This window comes from Equus caballus, chromosome 21, assembly GCF_041296265.1.
Source record: "Equus caballus isolate H_3958 breed thoroughbred chromosome 21, TB-T2T, whole genome shotgun sequence".
Taxonomy (NCBI): domain Eukaryota; kingdom Metazoa; phylum Chordata; class Mammalia; order Perissodactyla; family Equidae; genus Equus; species Equus caballus.
The window spans coordinates 44,892,654-44,906,491 of record NC_091704.1 but is presented as its reverse complement, the minus strand read 5'-3'; the positions used below and the strand labels follow the sequence as shown (position 1 = coordinate 44,906,491).

The 13,838-nt window shown below is 43.7% G+C and overlaps 1 protein-coding gene across 9 annotated transcripts in view; it reads right to left on the bottom strand.

Annotated features, from left to right (window-relative positions):
* Positions 1–13,838, bottom strand: part of PRLR (prolactin receptor) — a 155,995-nt gene that overhangs the window by 29,652 nt on the left and 112,505 nt on the right. For 3 of the 9 annotated variants that reach the window (XM_001500104.5, XM_070246326.1, XM_070246327.1), the window contains exon 2: positions 13,504–13,564. The gene's annotated coding sequence lies outside the window, so the exon portion shown is untranslated. Of the gene's footprint in view, positions 1–7,257; positions 7,498–13,503; positions 13,565–13,838 lie in introns of all 9 variants that reach the window. The other 6 variants (XM_070246323.1, XM_070246328.1, XM_070246324.1 and 3 more) reach the window with 3 other exon arrangements.

Genomic DNA, 13,838 nt, shown 5'->3' with positions numbered 1-13,838 from the left:
GTGAGGAGGGCTCAGTATGGCAGGAGCTGTGAGGCCAAGAGACCTCTCATCAGGGCTGCACTGGAGCAGGCTCATATTGGAAGCAATTGTTCAATTTTCAGGAATGTTGTAAGCCACTTGGCTTCTTGTTGGTGGCTTGAAATCAGTCATAGTGGGAATATTTATACCACGGGAATTGGCAAATGCAGCACATCCGGATTTCTTTCTTCTTTTCTTTTTCTCAGAGAGCAGTTGTCAAACATTTGCCAGCACACCCCTAAGTCCACCTCTCTGGGCTTGATGTTCCCACATGTAAGAGGAGGATGTGGGGGTAGTTGAAACTTTCTGGCCGGCTTAATGCAGGGTTGCAGGTAGCTCTCCTTGACCAGGGGAGACCCTGTGAGCCCAGACTCCTTTCCTCCCTCTTTTTTGTCTCATGGAGATGGTCTTCTTTATTCCACTTCTGCACCCCTCTCCTGTGCTGACTTAACCTGGCCCTCCCAGGGGGTCTGGTCAGGCCCACCAGTTGCTGCCTCTGCATGTTGGTGCTGCAGGGTATTATTTTGCTCCTTTCTGACAACTGCATCAGAGGTCAGTGGGGCCCCAATGGCTTAACTAATCAGCTTTCTAATATCGTACACAAAACCAAAATAAAAAGAAGCAAACAAAAAAAACCTAACCATAACCTAAAGAAATGAAAAAACTCTGTCCACCTTGACTCTCGTAAGTGCGCCTCCTACTGTAGCCTGGGGCTTCTGTGATAGAACATTTTCAGTGTGCATCTTACACAACCTGGAGAGTGCCCTGACCTGCCTGGCTTCCTCGCCCACAGGTTTCCATGGCTTCCTCGCCCACGGGTTTCCATGAGTGGGGCCACTCGAGCCCTACCTGTAGGCTCTGGGACGAATGTCTGTCCAGTGAGAGAAGACCAGGGAAGCTTTGCATTGAGTTCTGCCCTGTTCCCTGGTATGTGATCCTGCCCTGTCAACTGTCAAGACCCTAGTTCTGCCACAACCAGGCACATCAGACCCTGGATGTCTGCCCAGTGCCCAGATCAGCAGCTGACTCCTTGGGTTGGCTTGCATCCCCACATCTGCTGGCTCCTGTACTCCTATGGCATGGCTGGATCATCCTTCTGAATTCCTGGCAGATTCTTTCTGAATGCTTTGATACCGTCTCCTTGCAGCTCAGCTTGTCGCCTAGCCTTCTTCCGTCCAGGGCCATCCCTCTCATTCTCCACTCTCCTGCTCTTCTTGGGACGAATGACTGGTTTCCAGGTTGTAGCTCCTTCTGATCTGATCCTTCTCATTCTCAGAGAACGGGAAAGCAGACCCTCTCTTCCCCTCTCTGCATTCTCAATATCAACCACATTTAACCTCTGCACACCACCCAAAGTTTCACACTTTCTCATTTACTCATTGCTCCGTAATTCTACTAGCTCTCCCTGTTTTCACATCTGGCTTACTTCCCTGCTGAGCAAATACGCTCAGCCTCCTCTTATGCACATGTGCATGCAGACATATCATAATAACAGCCCAAATCAACCCCTTTCTTCCCACCCTGCACCCCAGAACAATGTGAACAACTGCCACCACCTGACCCCTGCATACTCATCAGAAATCATTCCTCAGACATTTAAAGAGAAGATCATGGTTGTGCCCCCTTCCATCTTGAGGGCAACTCATTGTGGCATTGGAAGTGGCAGCAACCAAGTGAGAGAGGAAGAGGGGCAGGACTCAGTCAGAGGATCAGCTTGAATCGCACTAGGGGAGAGGGTGGCCTGGGCTGGATAGAAGTAATGAATAATAAGCACTCTTTTTTTTTTTTTTGATGTCACACTGGGATAGCTAAATATGCTTGGGTGCTCATTCATTCATTTGTTCATTCATTCATCAAATATTTATCTTCCTCATCTCTTTCAGGCCCTTGCTCAAATGTCACCTTATCAGCAAGGCATTTGTTGACCATTGTCTTCAAATTGCAATCCATCTCCACCACTGCTCCACATTCCTCATCCCCTTGTCCCACTTTACTGTTCTCCTCAGATTTGCCGTCATATGACCTACGGTATTTTTTCCTAGTTATTTCTTGATGGTGTGTCTCCCTCCAGCAGATTGTAAGTTCCATGAGGGAAGAGATCACGCAGGATGGTGCCTAGCATAGTGGCCTATACCCCAATGATCTCAGAATGTTCAGTTGTACGTATGTTCTGAAAAAAATACTTGTGTCTTACTGAAATAATGTCTGCCCCTTCTAGAGGGTACTGGTTTCCTTGTTCTCCTAAAATAGGAGCTGGAATCCTCTCATTTTTCTTCCCCTCACAGTATTTAAGAATAGGGATTTTGGAGCCAGGTTATCTGAGTTGGAACCCTGTTTCCACTACTGACTAGATGTGTGATCACAGGTAACTTACTTAACTTTTCTGTCCCTTAGTTTCCTCATCTGTAAAATGGGACTAATGCTAGGACCAACCTCTTAGAGCTATAATGAGGATTAAAGAGTTGGTATTTGCAATGAGCTTAAAACAGTGACCAGTCCTAGTGAAGACTATGTAAATGTTTGCTACGATCTCTCCATTCCCTCATTGCTGACTGCTTCTCCCTCCTAACTTTCTCCAAGCCAAAAACTTTCCACAGCAGAAGGACTAAGATCTACATTTAGAACTTTGATGGAGGCAATGGGGGAGTGAGCAGACTGGATTATAGTCCCCAACTATTTGCTTCCTCCCAGCCATAGGATTACATATCCTATCAATTGTCATGGACATACTCATGCATCCTGTGGGAGGAGTGCGCATCCTATCTCAATGACTTTGGACTTGATCTTGTGAAAAGCTCTAGTCAATGGAGTGGTGGCAATTGTTTTGCTGTGTCCAAACCGAAGCCTTAAATACCATTACATGGTTTGGCTTAGGGCTTCTTGCTTTGTTCTCCACATGCCCTCAGAATGTCCTAGAAAATGGCTACTCTCTCAGTTTGGGTCACAGAATGAGAAGGCAGGTAGAATTCAGAGGAGCCCACGGTAAGTCTAGCCAATTCTAGCAGAGCCACACCAACCTGCAGCTGATCCACTGTCCTTATGTAAAGGAGCAAAGAGGAAATGTTGCTGTAAGTCAGTGAGAAAGCATCGTTTGTTACCACTGCAAAATTGATGAATACAGGGCAAGAGGAGTAGGAGGAGAACATATGTTTTGCAAGACAGTTCAAACAAGATTATTTTTTCACAGCGGGATCTCTGTGTGTGTTATATATGTGTGTATGAACGTGCTGTTTATCCAAGCACAAAACAATTTTACTTTGCCATAAAAATAATCACTATTTTATTGGTGACAGCCTTGTCTATTATGCATATTTCAATTTCTAAAAACTTGGGCTTGGGAAGTGAGATGTGAAGTTAAAATTAAAATAAAAGATTGAATTATTTTATTGCCTCTCTGGCTCTCTGTTTATTTGTCTCAGGAGGAAATGAACAGCAGGAGTTTGAGAATTATGGCATTTTGGATATTTAAGGAGCCAAAAGACTTGAAAGGCTCTGATCCAACCTCTCACTTTTACATTTGGGGCAACTGAGGCCTGGATAGATGAAGTGCCATGGCCAAGTGCCTAATGGGAAAATCTTTAGAGCATTGAAAGCAGGTTGTGTGCACATCTGAGAAAGTTGACACATCTAAGAAGAAATTCTCAAGAATGTGTCAAAAGCATTTTTCCTCTCTTTAATTCCTGCTTTTTCCTACAGCCTTGGTTAGAACCCTGGGAGACCATTCACAGGAGTAGTAAAGGCTTCTGGTTTCCATCAGAATTTGGTTCTTCTTTTCTTTCTGGGCACACAGTTGAAGTGTAGCTCATTGACTCCTCTGCAGTTAGGTATGGTCAGGTGATTGAGCTGTGGCCTCTGAAAGTGAGCAGAAATGATATACTTCTAGTCTAATCTTGGTCTTTAAAACTTTTCACACATTCTCATTCTCTCTCTCTCTCTTTATGGTCCATTATTAGCAAGAGGAAGATGAAGTTGAGGACTTCAAGGTACTAAGGGCCTAATACAGCCAATAGATGGAAGGAGCCTGCATCCCCTGCTGATGCCACTGGACTGTGACATGGGTGAGAAATGAACCTTCGGTTGTGAAGCTTCTGAGATATAGAGAGGTTGGGCGTTATAATGGCTAGCCTTACTTAGCATGACCAATCCAGGGATAATCCAGAGACAATCAGTACGGCTTAGTTTAGATGGTAACTTTTATATTTAGCCAAATAGAAGAACTGTGAATAAGAAGGAAATCTCTGACGTCTGGCCTACTGCCACTGTTCCATCTCAAATGACATCATCAAGTCTCAGAGAAACCTGTGTCTTGCTTCCTCTACATTTTCAGCCCTTACACACTGTCACATTTATATATGTCCACAGGTGTTCAACAACACTTGTTGGATGACTGACTGACTGACTCAATATTTTTATAAGGCCATATGTAATATATTATTCTGATTCACAGATCATTCAAAGAGCACTTGACCTTGAGTTCTATGACACGTTCTTCTCATTAATCAATAGGCCCTCCATATTATTGAGGGATATGTTCTGAAACCCTATACATTCCTCCAAAAAGACTATTTATGTGCATTAATTTGAACTTGAGGACACATGGGTGACAAAGCCGACTGAGATGTGGTTGCTGGATAAAGTGAGCTTTGAATAATGATGCATTTCTGTATCCTAAAGTAAGACAACTCCACTTAAAAAAATATGATATAAAATGCTTAACATCTTAAAAGGTGAGTGCTATTGTCAGTTATAAAAGGATCCTTTTATATATTTCTTAATAAGTCCACCCTCCCCTTAGTGTACATCAACAAACTGTAGGCCTAACTACCAATTGGTTGCTAGGCTTCCTGTGCCAACGTATTTGCAACAGAATTTAAAATAGAGTGGGTGTATGCAAATGGCTGCACATCTGGCTACCATGACATTGGCCTGGCAGAACCCAGTAGATCATTCTTGACTCACTTTACAATAATAACATCACCTCTTTGCATAACATATAATCGATGGTGTGTCTTACAGACAGCCTTCTCTGAAATGACCAAGGGAAGAAAAAATATCCAAAAGGGTAGTCAATTTCTCCTTATATTTGTAAACACTCTTCTTGGAAGATTATCCATAATGATTTCATCCTTGGTCTGGTAGACATCCTATTGTCATATTCCCACGCTTCTCAATTCAGCTTCAGAGACAGAAATTAATTTTAATATTTCCACAACAATATAATTTGGAAGTAAAATTTGCTGCTTTGCTGGTACCCGCAGTTCTGTTGATTGCCAATTTATTTACAAGTCAAAATAGAAATGGCTTGGGATGCTTTTCCTGGGTGTGCCTAAGCAAGGGGACTGAGCTACACCTGGACTTCTGCAATGCATTTCTAAATGTCCTTGATTGCCTGAAAGACCCCATTATAATCCCTGCCTTTTCTTAAAAGCTCTGTGCATATGCCAGGCAGATGGAGCCCAAATGGGCCCAGTGGGTCAATATGGGAAGAGCAGTAGATAACATTTACTTTAATATCCTGTGCAGTTCCGAAGAGAGGTTTCCTGCCTAAGGGAAGTCTTCTGAGCACACAGTAGCACTTATAAGCTTACAGAATGTAGGATTAGTAAATCAGATGTGAGAGCTTCCAACAGGCAGCCTTAGTTTTCCACCTTCCGCTCCCCACCCATCTGGAGGCCACATTTAGCCCTATATCACTTCATCAGTGAACAAGAGCAAGGATTTTGTGGGTAGACAGGTACCACATTTCACAGCAGACACTTGACTAAATTCCTTATTAGGCATCTCTGTCTTCCCTCCAAAGTTTCTCTCTCTGTCAGTTGCCTTATCTTGCCCTTTATCTTCCTTCTACATCTCTCTAAAATCCCCTCCATAGTCGCAAGCAATCCTGCTCTCGGCCTCAGCTTGCATGTCTCACTGACGAAGCATGCCAGGCCGATTCCTCGAGAAATTATAACCATCGAGTGTTCCTCAAAGTATGCTCCATGGGAGTCTTAGTCGTCTCACCAGTTGGCTTGTTAAAGTCTTTGCCCATAGAAATGGTTCCCTTTCTATACAGGAATATAGCTGCAAGAAAAATGTGATTTCTCCCTACTGCTTCAGTAGCAATAAGGATTGGCATACGGCCACCGAAGCAAAGCCCAGCTGCCTTCTCATCCTCAGTTTCAGCTTTCCTTCCTTTAGGCAGGGTCTTCCTTGGGTCTCCCAACAGTGGGGGATGCCCTGTCTACAGAGTACCCAGGACCTGACCCTATTATAGAATGGATAATGAATCCTGATTTATCTTTTTTTCTCCCCACTCCCACTCAGGTTAGTAGCTCATTGATGTAAAGAACTGTATTGATATTTTCCCTCTACATTCCTCATCCTTAATGCAAAACTCAGTACACAGCAGGTGCTCAATAAGTGGTTTGGAATAAGTGAAATTTATTGGATGTCAGTTGCAATTAGAGGGCAGTTGGTAAGGATTTTATTCTCTGAAGAGCTGCTAATCATTGGAATACGTGGTTGAGAGAGGTAAAGCCTTGTCTTTCTTGGGTGGTTTAAAAATGGATAATAACGGCAATGTGTGTTTTAATAATACTTTCAGTTTTTGAAGTATTTTCATACAAAATATTTTGTTATATTCTTTTTCCAACCCTGTGAGATTTCAGGATGGTATCACTCAGTTTTCAAAAACTTTTGGCTGTTCAACGGTAGAGGTGGAACTGGTGCCTTGCCTTTTTGAGTGTAAATTGGGGCAAACTTTCTGGTAATACATATTAAAAGCCTTAAGAATGTAGATACAATGTGAATCGGAAAATACACTTCTAGAAATTTATCCTAAATGAACAGAGGTGTGCAAAAACAATTCCACACAGAAAGAATCCCCCTAGTGCTGTTTATAAAAAGAGAATATTGCAAAAAATCGAAATATCAAATTGTAAAGGCTTATTTAACTGGATCCTGGTTTAGGCATACAAAAAATATTCTTTAATCTTTAAAATAATGTGATAAAAATTTTAATGATATGGAAAGATGTGAAAAGGAAAAAGAAAACTGGGTACAGAAAGTAGTTGTATTTGACCTCAGTTCTAATATATGAATCTCCACATGTGCACAGAAGAAAGACTGGAGAGAGATATATACACCAATATATTAGCAGTGGTTATCCCTGAAGGACAATTCTAAAATAACAAATGATTACTTTTGCAATAAAATAAAATACTGCTAAAATACCTAAATAAAATAAAAAGTTATTACTTTTGTAGTTGAGGGGGAAATGTCCCCACTAAAATTTTGACACCACAAAACAATCTCCTGATGAAAACCTGGCACTTGGGGCCGGCTCTGTGACCGAGTGGTTAAGTTCTCACGCTCTGCTGCAGCGGCCCAGGGTTTGGATCCTCGGCGCGGACACGGCACCGCTCGTCAGGCCACGTTACCGCTCGTCAGGCCACGTTGAGGTGGTGTCCCACATCCCACAACTAGAAGGACCTGCAACTAAGATATACAACTGTGTACAGTGGGGCTTTGGGGAGATAAAGCAGAAAAAAAAAAAAAAAGATTGGCCAACAGTTAGCCCAGGTGCCAATCCTTAAAAAAAGGAAGATTGGCAACAGTTGTTAGCCCAGGTGCCAATCTTTAAAAAAAAAAAAAAGAAAAGAAAACCTGGCACTTAATGGTGTAAATATGTGGAAAAGGTCCCCACTGGGGTGGAATATAGAAATGTGTTAGTCAGTGTACATGGCAGAGCATGTGCCAGATTTGACCTGATCAAGGAGACAGGGGGCGTCCCTGGGGAGGCTGCCTCAGGGACGAGGAGTAGAAAGCCCCTCTTCTTTCTCTGTGCACCGTCCTTTCATATAACTGAGTATGGCAGACACTGCTGGTTGATTCTCCAGCAACCATTTCCCTGTTTGTTTTTGCTCACAGAGCCCAGTTCTGTCAGCTGTCCACTGTCCAGTCCCAGGGGATGAGGAGCTTTCAGTCTAAGGTAATGGTGGTAATCTCATTTCCCGTCTGTCTGTGACTGGTTTAGGAGTGGCTATCCCACCCAGTTCTGGCCACCGAGACTTAGCAGAAGTCTTCTGAGATCTGCTGGGAAAGATTTTTTTCCCTGTTAAAAAGAGAGACGGGGGGCCAGCCCCGTGGTGGAGTGGTTATGTTCGCGTGCTCTGCTTTGGCGGCCCAGCGTTTCGCTGGTTCGAATCCTGGGCACGGACATGGCACCAATCGTCAAGCCATGCTGAGGCAGCCTCCCGCATGCCACAACTAGAAGGACCCACAACTAAAAATACACAACTATGTACCTGAGGGGCTTTGGGAGAAAAAAGGAAAAATAAAAAAAAATTTTTAAAAAAGAGAGATGGAGAAGAAGCTTTCCCTAAATGGAAAGAGTCTGCAACTGGGGCGATATTGTGAACTGCTAAACCAAACCTGGAACTTCGGGACTTCTTCGGTGAGTATCACATGACTACTCTTTAAATGACTTTTAGCCGGGCATCTGGCCTTAGGGAGATTTCACCAAAGTCTGGCATGGACAGCTCAGTGGTCTAATTGATGAAATGGGAGTTTTCAACTCTAGTGGATTAGAGGTACAGAAATGTGGACATTAACAAGTATCAGGATGTTGCTGTAAACGGAACAAAGTGGTATGTTGCTAAGGGGTATTGCTTTCTTGGGAACATTTAAAGTAATCATTTCATTTTTGTCGCTATCCTCACTGTTGCTTTTTCTATTTGAGTATCCTTTTGATTTTTTCTTTCCAGTTCTCTGGACAATGGCTGATTTGGTATTAGAGCTCACTAGACGTGAAAGTCCAGTAATCACTCTGCAGATCTGTTCATGTATGTGCATGCTATGTCAAAGGAAAATATGGAATCTGATCTGCTATTCAGCCATGTATGTAAATGGCTCCCATATAGTGAGAGATTCTTTCAAATTTGAGAATGTCATAAATATTTAGCTACAAACTCTTGAAAGGCCTATAAATGGATTAATCTGATCCAGTGTTCTGGATCCTTTTCTAGCAAGCAAAAGCCACTGGCATGTTCCAGGGTCTCCCACTGCAGATTCAGAGTTTTGGGAGCCAGGAAAGCAGTATCTTCCTGTATCTTGTGCACAGGAAAATGGATTCAGCAAGTCTGGCGCACAGCTGCCACAAGCACCATTTCCTCTTCACCCTTTTCTGCATATCAGCATTTGTCTAGGAGGGGTCTTCCAGGAAAAGTCACATCAATGCCCTTGTTCTCTAGCCGTGAATCCACTTTGTCCTCTCTTTTGGCAGCTCACATGGGTCATTTGGTAATGAAGAGTCCACGAGACTGTCAGGGGCTTCATCACTGGCTTGGGGTTGAATGTGAACTGAAGTCGCAATATCATCAGAGGGTAGGTCGCACCCTTTGGGGTTGACACACTTAGGGATGTGGACAGGTACAAAGTAACCCTCATCCCCTGAGAGAGGGAATGCGAGCTGCAGATAGGAGGGTGGCTTTAGTGCTGGTTCTGCCATTTACCAGTCAAATTGACTTTGTCAGTCTCTTCCTCTTTCTGGTTTTGAATTTCCTCTAATAGAAAGTGTTGAGAGGGTCACATCTGGCCTGTTTTCCACAGCCAATTATTGTGAGGATGAGAGGAATTAATATTGTGAAAATGCTCCATGCGACTGTATCGCTTTTATCAGTAAGGAAGAACAATTGCTCCTCAGACCCCCCACATCCCTCAGATTCTCTGAAGGCAGGTCTAACTCCAGAAGGAGAAGGTGCTCCTTTCCCCTGAATGTCTTTTGATTTGGGAGCTCCCAGCTCTAAGTGGACTTGGATACTGATGGGCTGCCTTATGCTGCCAAGGCGCTTCACAAGGAGCTCACAGATCCTAGGGGCCATACAATGGAGGAAATGGGTCCCAGAGCCAACCCCGGACGCTCCTTTACTCGCTGGTGTCCACATAAAGAGCTTTATGGTGGGGTTGATGCAAGTTTGCTCAGGGCTGGGCCCAAGGCAAAGCATACAAAGTTTGCTTTTGGTCCCCCTTCACTTTCCCTTTGGAATTCTGCTCCTTTTCCTACTCTTCTCCATCCCTCCCTACAGAGCTAGTGGTTTTAGGCTCCCTCTGTTTTCCAGAACTCCCAATTGCCAGTACCACCCACAGCCTAGAAGAGGGCTCCCAAGAGAACTTCCTATGATGATAGAAATGTTCTGCATCTGTGTCCAATATGGTAGCTACTAGTCACATGGGGCTATGAACAGTTGAAATGTGGCCAATATTGTGCCCAATATGGTAGCTACTAGTCACATGGGGCTATGAACAGTTGAAATGTGGCCAATATTGTGCCCAATATGGTAGCTACTAGTCACATGGGGCTATGAACATTTGAAATGTGGCCAGTGTGACTGAAGAACTGAATTTTTAATATTAAGTTCAACAAATTTATATTAAAATTGTCACATGTGGCCTGTGGCTAGTGTATTGGACAGTGCAGGTCTGGAGCTCAATACCTCGATCATTTCAGTCTCTCCACTGCAATCACAATTAATGTGTTCTGTGTCCCAATTCCAGAGCCATCTTCTTAGAGGAGTGCAAACAAGCTAATCTAATAACAAATCCCTATCTATAAATTAAGGTCTTAGCTCTCTTAGATAAGTGCATAGGTTTTGAGCAATTCCATGCTTTATCCAAAGCAGAGGCTCAAATGGTAGGAATTTGGTCTCTGGCAGGCAAGCATGGTGGGTGAAAACATTATGGGCATAGAATTTTAGACTCACTTCAAAGCACACTCTATGGAGGAACACATCCTCTCCAGTGCCCTGAGCTTTTTCTAAGTTCCTCCTAGCCTCTTGGAATCTAGAGAGAACTAAGGTCAGAGCTGGGCATATGGGAGCCTGGGAAAGGGCTGGAGGTGGGAGGGTTGGAATCGGCAGAGCTGACAGGATGCCAAGCTCTTGCAAAAGAACCTGGCATACCAGCCAGAGTGGCGTTCTGTTCCACCCTGCGGAGGAGGTGCCAGGGAGAGATGGTTAGGAAGTGATCACTACCATTGGGACAGGATTAAAGGTAAACAGTTAACTCAAAGAGACCAAAAACCAGATTATAGGCCACAAAATGGACAGTGGCACTTTTGGCAGAGTCTCCGACAGGAATTGCAATTCTCCCCTTAAGTCTAATCTCCTCTAATTTTGTCGCGATCTTTTTCTTCTGAATTCTTTTATGAACCTTGCTTTCTGGATGTTCTTTTCATCTTGAAACTGAGCTGAGTTTCTGTTTCTCTTGGACGACCACATAATTGCTCTCAAGTTCTTCCCTATGTTTTCACAGGTACCCACTGGCATCGGAAGCAGCCTTTCAAACCAAACACTAGGTTGGGTAAAGGGTGGAGGATAACTGGGGAGGTGGTGGCTGCAGGGAAAGGAGATAAACCTGGGCAATAAGAGGCGTGCTTGAGCAGGAAGAGCATATACCAACCTTAGTTAGCGCTCTGGGATTTACTCTTGAGGCCTTGGTTCGCCAAGTGGTACCTTAGGTAAACCTGCTACCACCACCTCATCTGCTCTACACTCTTTGAGGAATGGAGAAAAGGGATTTCTAGTTAAGTCATTGCCCAGAGTGCAGTCCTATTTGTTTAAAACACATCACATGTTATGAAGTAAATTGGAGACTAAGTCTCACATCTTTCATGGGATAATGTGGTCTATAAACAAGTACGTACACAAATAAGAATAGCAGCCAAATGCCCCTGGTGCTTTCCAGCACAGTTCAGACTACATGAACTCTGGATCTCTTTGACCTCATGATGGGAAGGACTACTTGCAGCATTCACCCTTACCCTGTTCTCCTTGGTTTGCCTTCCATTCAAACACATCTTATGAGGCTTTTTGCATCAAGAGGTGGAAGCCCAGAAAAGAGAAAGAAACTCAGAGAAGCTGGTCATCTGGCTGAGTTGATTCACCAGTCGCAATGTTACCAAATACTCCTGGGCAGGGCTGTTACGCCACAGGGTCTTCTTATGCCAAAGCATTTTGGCAGCTTACAGTATCCCTTCTGCATTTCCTGCAAATGTTTACTCTGATCACATACATTTCAGTCCCTTTGCATGAAAACAAATGTTCTTGCTGGGCTGAGGTAACTTAGAGGGGTGGTTCTCCGTGGGGGTGATTCGGCCCCCACCCAGGGGACAATTGGCAATGTCTGGAAACATTTTACTATCACTACTAGGGGGCAATTTTGTCTTCCCTGGAACCTTAAGCTATGTCTGAAGACACTGTTGGTTGTCATAAGTTGGGTGGGGTGTGTCCCACTGGCGTTTAGTGGGTAGAGACCGGGGATGCTGCTAAGATCTCAGGGATGCACAGAGCAGCCTCCACGACAGAGAATGATCCGGCCCAGAATGTCCACAGTGCTGAAGTTGAGAACCTCTGGCCCAGAGGGAAAGCTTGGGCTTGGTTCTTGACACTGAAGAGCTGTACGGCCCTCAAAGGGCTATCATTTTTCAATGTTGAAAGACTGGTAAATACCCTGGGATGGCCTCAGGAAATCTTAGGATAATTTTGGTTAGAATTTTCTTCTACCAATGATCCAGTCAGTTTCATATCTTCATGAGTCCTTAATTTCCTCTCAAAGAGAGAGTTCATCCTAAGGGTTACACATGTCAAGTTGGTCTCAGTGAGTGTAGATCCCATTTTACTGTAGCATATATAGAGGCAAGCCATAAGGCTTGGTTTCTCCATCTGTAAAATGGAGTGTAGCCCTTCCTATGATCTATTTGTCACCTGGCATCCTAGGGAGATAGAATAGGGGCATGGTATCTGAGTTGGCATGAAGGGAGTAAATGTGAGTTAAGCACTTTTGTCCAACTCCAATTCCAAAATAGAAATAGGACATTCTAGGTGGGGAGAGTCAACCAACAGCTTGTGAGATCCAAGCCCGCAGATTGTGCCTGGGGGTCAGGGGCCCATGGAGCCATGAAGTGATTTTCCTTGATGATGGTAGACAGGGAAGATCCAGAGCCTGTCATATATGAGTCTTTTCATAAACTCTGTCAATGGGTTGCGAGGGAGGGCACACGCAGCAGTGACAACATTAGGGGGCTGCAGGGGGCACAGAGAGCTATGGCAAGAATTTACGTAGAGCTGCTTGGAGAAATAAAAGCAAATACAATGTTTATTTTTCTGATTTTAAAAGTAACACAGTCATTGTTGAAATTCTCTCAAGTGTAGAAAAATATAAGGAGAAAATGAAAATCTCCCATAATTGCACTACTAGAAAATAGCAGCTATTAAGAGTTTTTGTATTTTCTTTGAAAAAAACAGAGAAGGGTTTTCTGAGCAGGGCAGGCTGGGAAGATTGAAAAGTTTTTGAGCACAGCAGAACGAGACAATGCAGACATTGACTGGTTTGGAGTTATTCCGTCTGTGAGCCAGGTAGGTGAGTCCCTGCCCCTTGCCTGGATGAAATGGACAGTAGGACAGTTGGGCAGTGTGACAGAGGGACACGTGGTCAAGTTCCCCTTACCTTTAGGGTTCATGTGGAAAGCATCCTAGTGTTCGCCTCCATGAGTAGAAGAGTTCTTTAGCTGAAAGAGGAAATGACTCATTTTAGCTCAAAGATAATAAAACAGGAGATGCCATTTCTGATTCATGCGGCAGCACTGGCATGGCTGACATCACTGCGCTTCGGGGACCAGCATAAGACAGCTGTAGTTTTTTGGAATTAATTTTCTAGCAAGTTTATTATGAAGTAATTTCAAATTTATAGAAAAGTTTCAAAAATAGTAAAAAAAAAATTACAAAGAGCTTTCACCCAGATATCCTAATTGTTAATATTTTATCTCATGTGGTTTATCATTC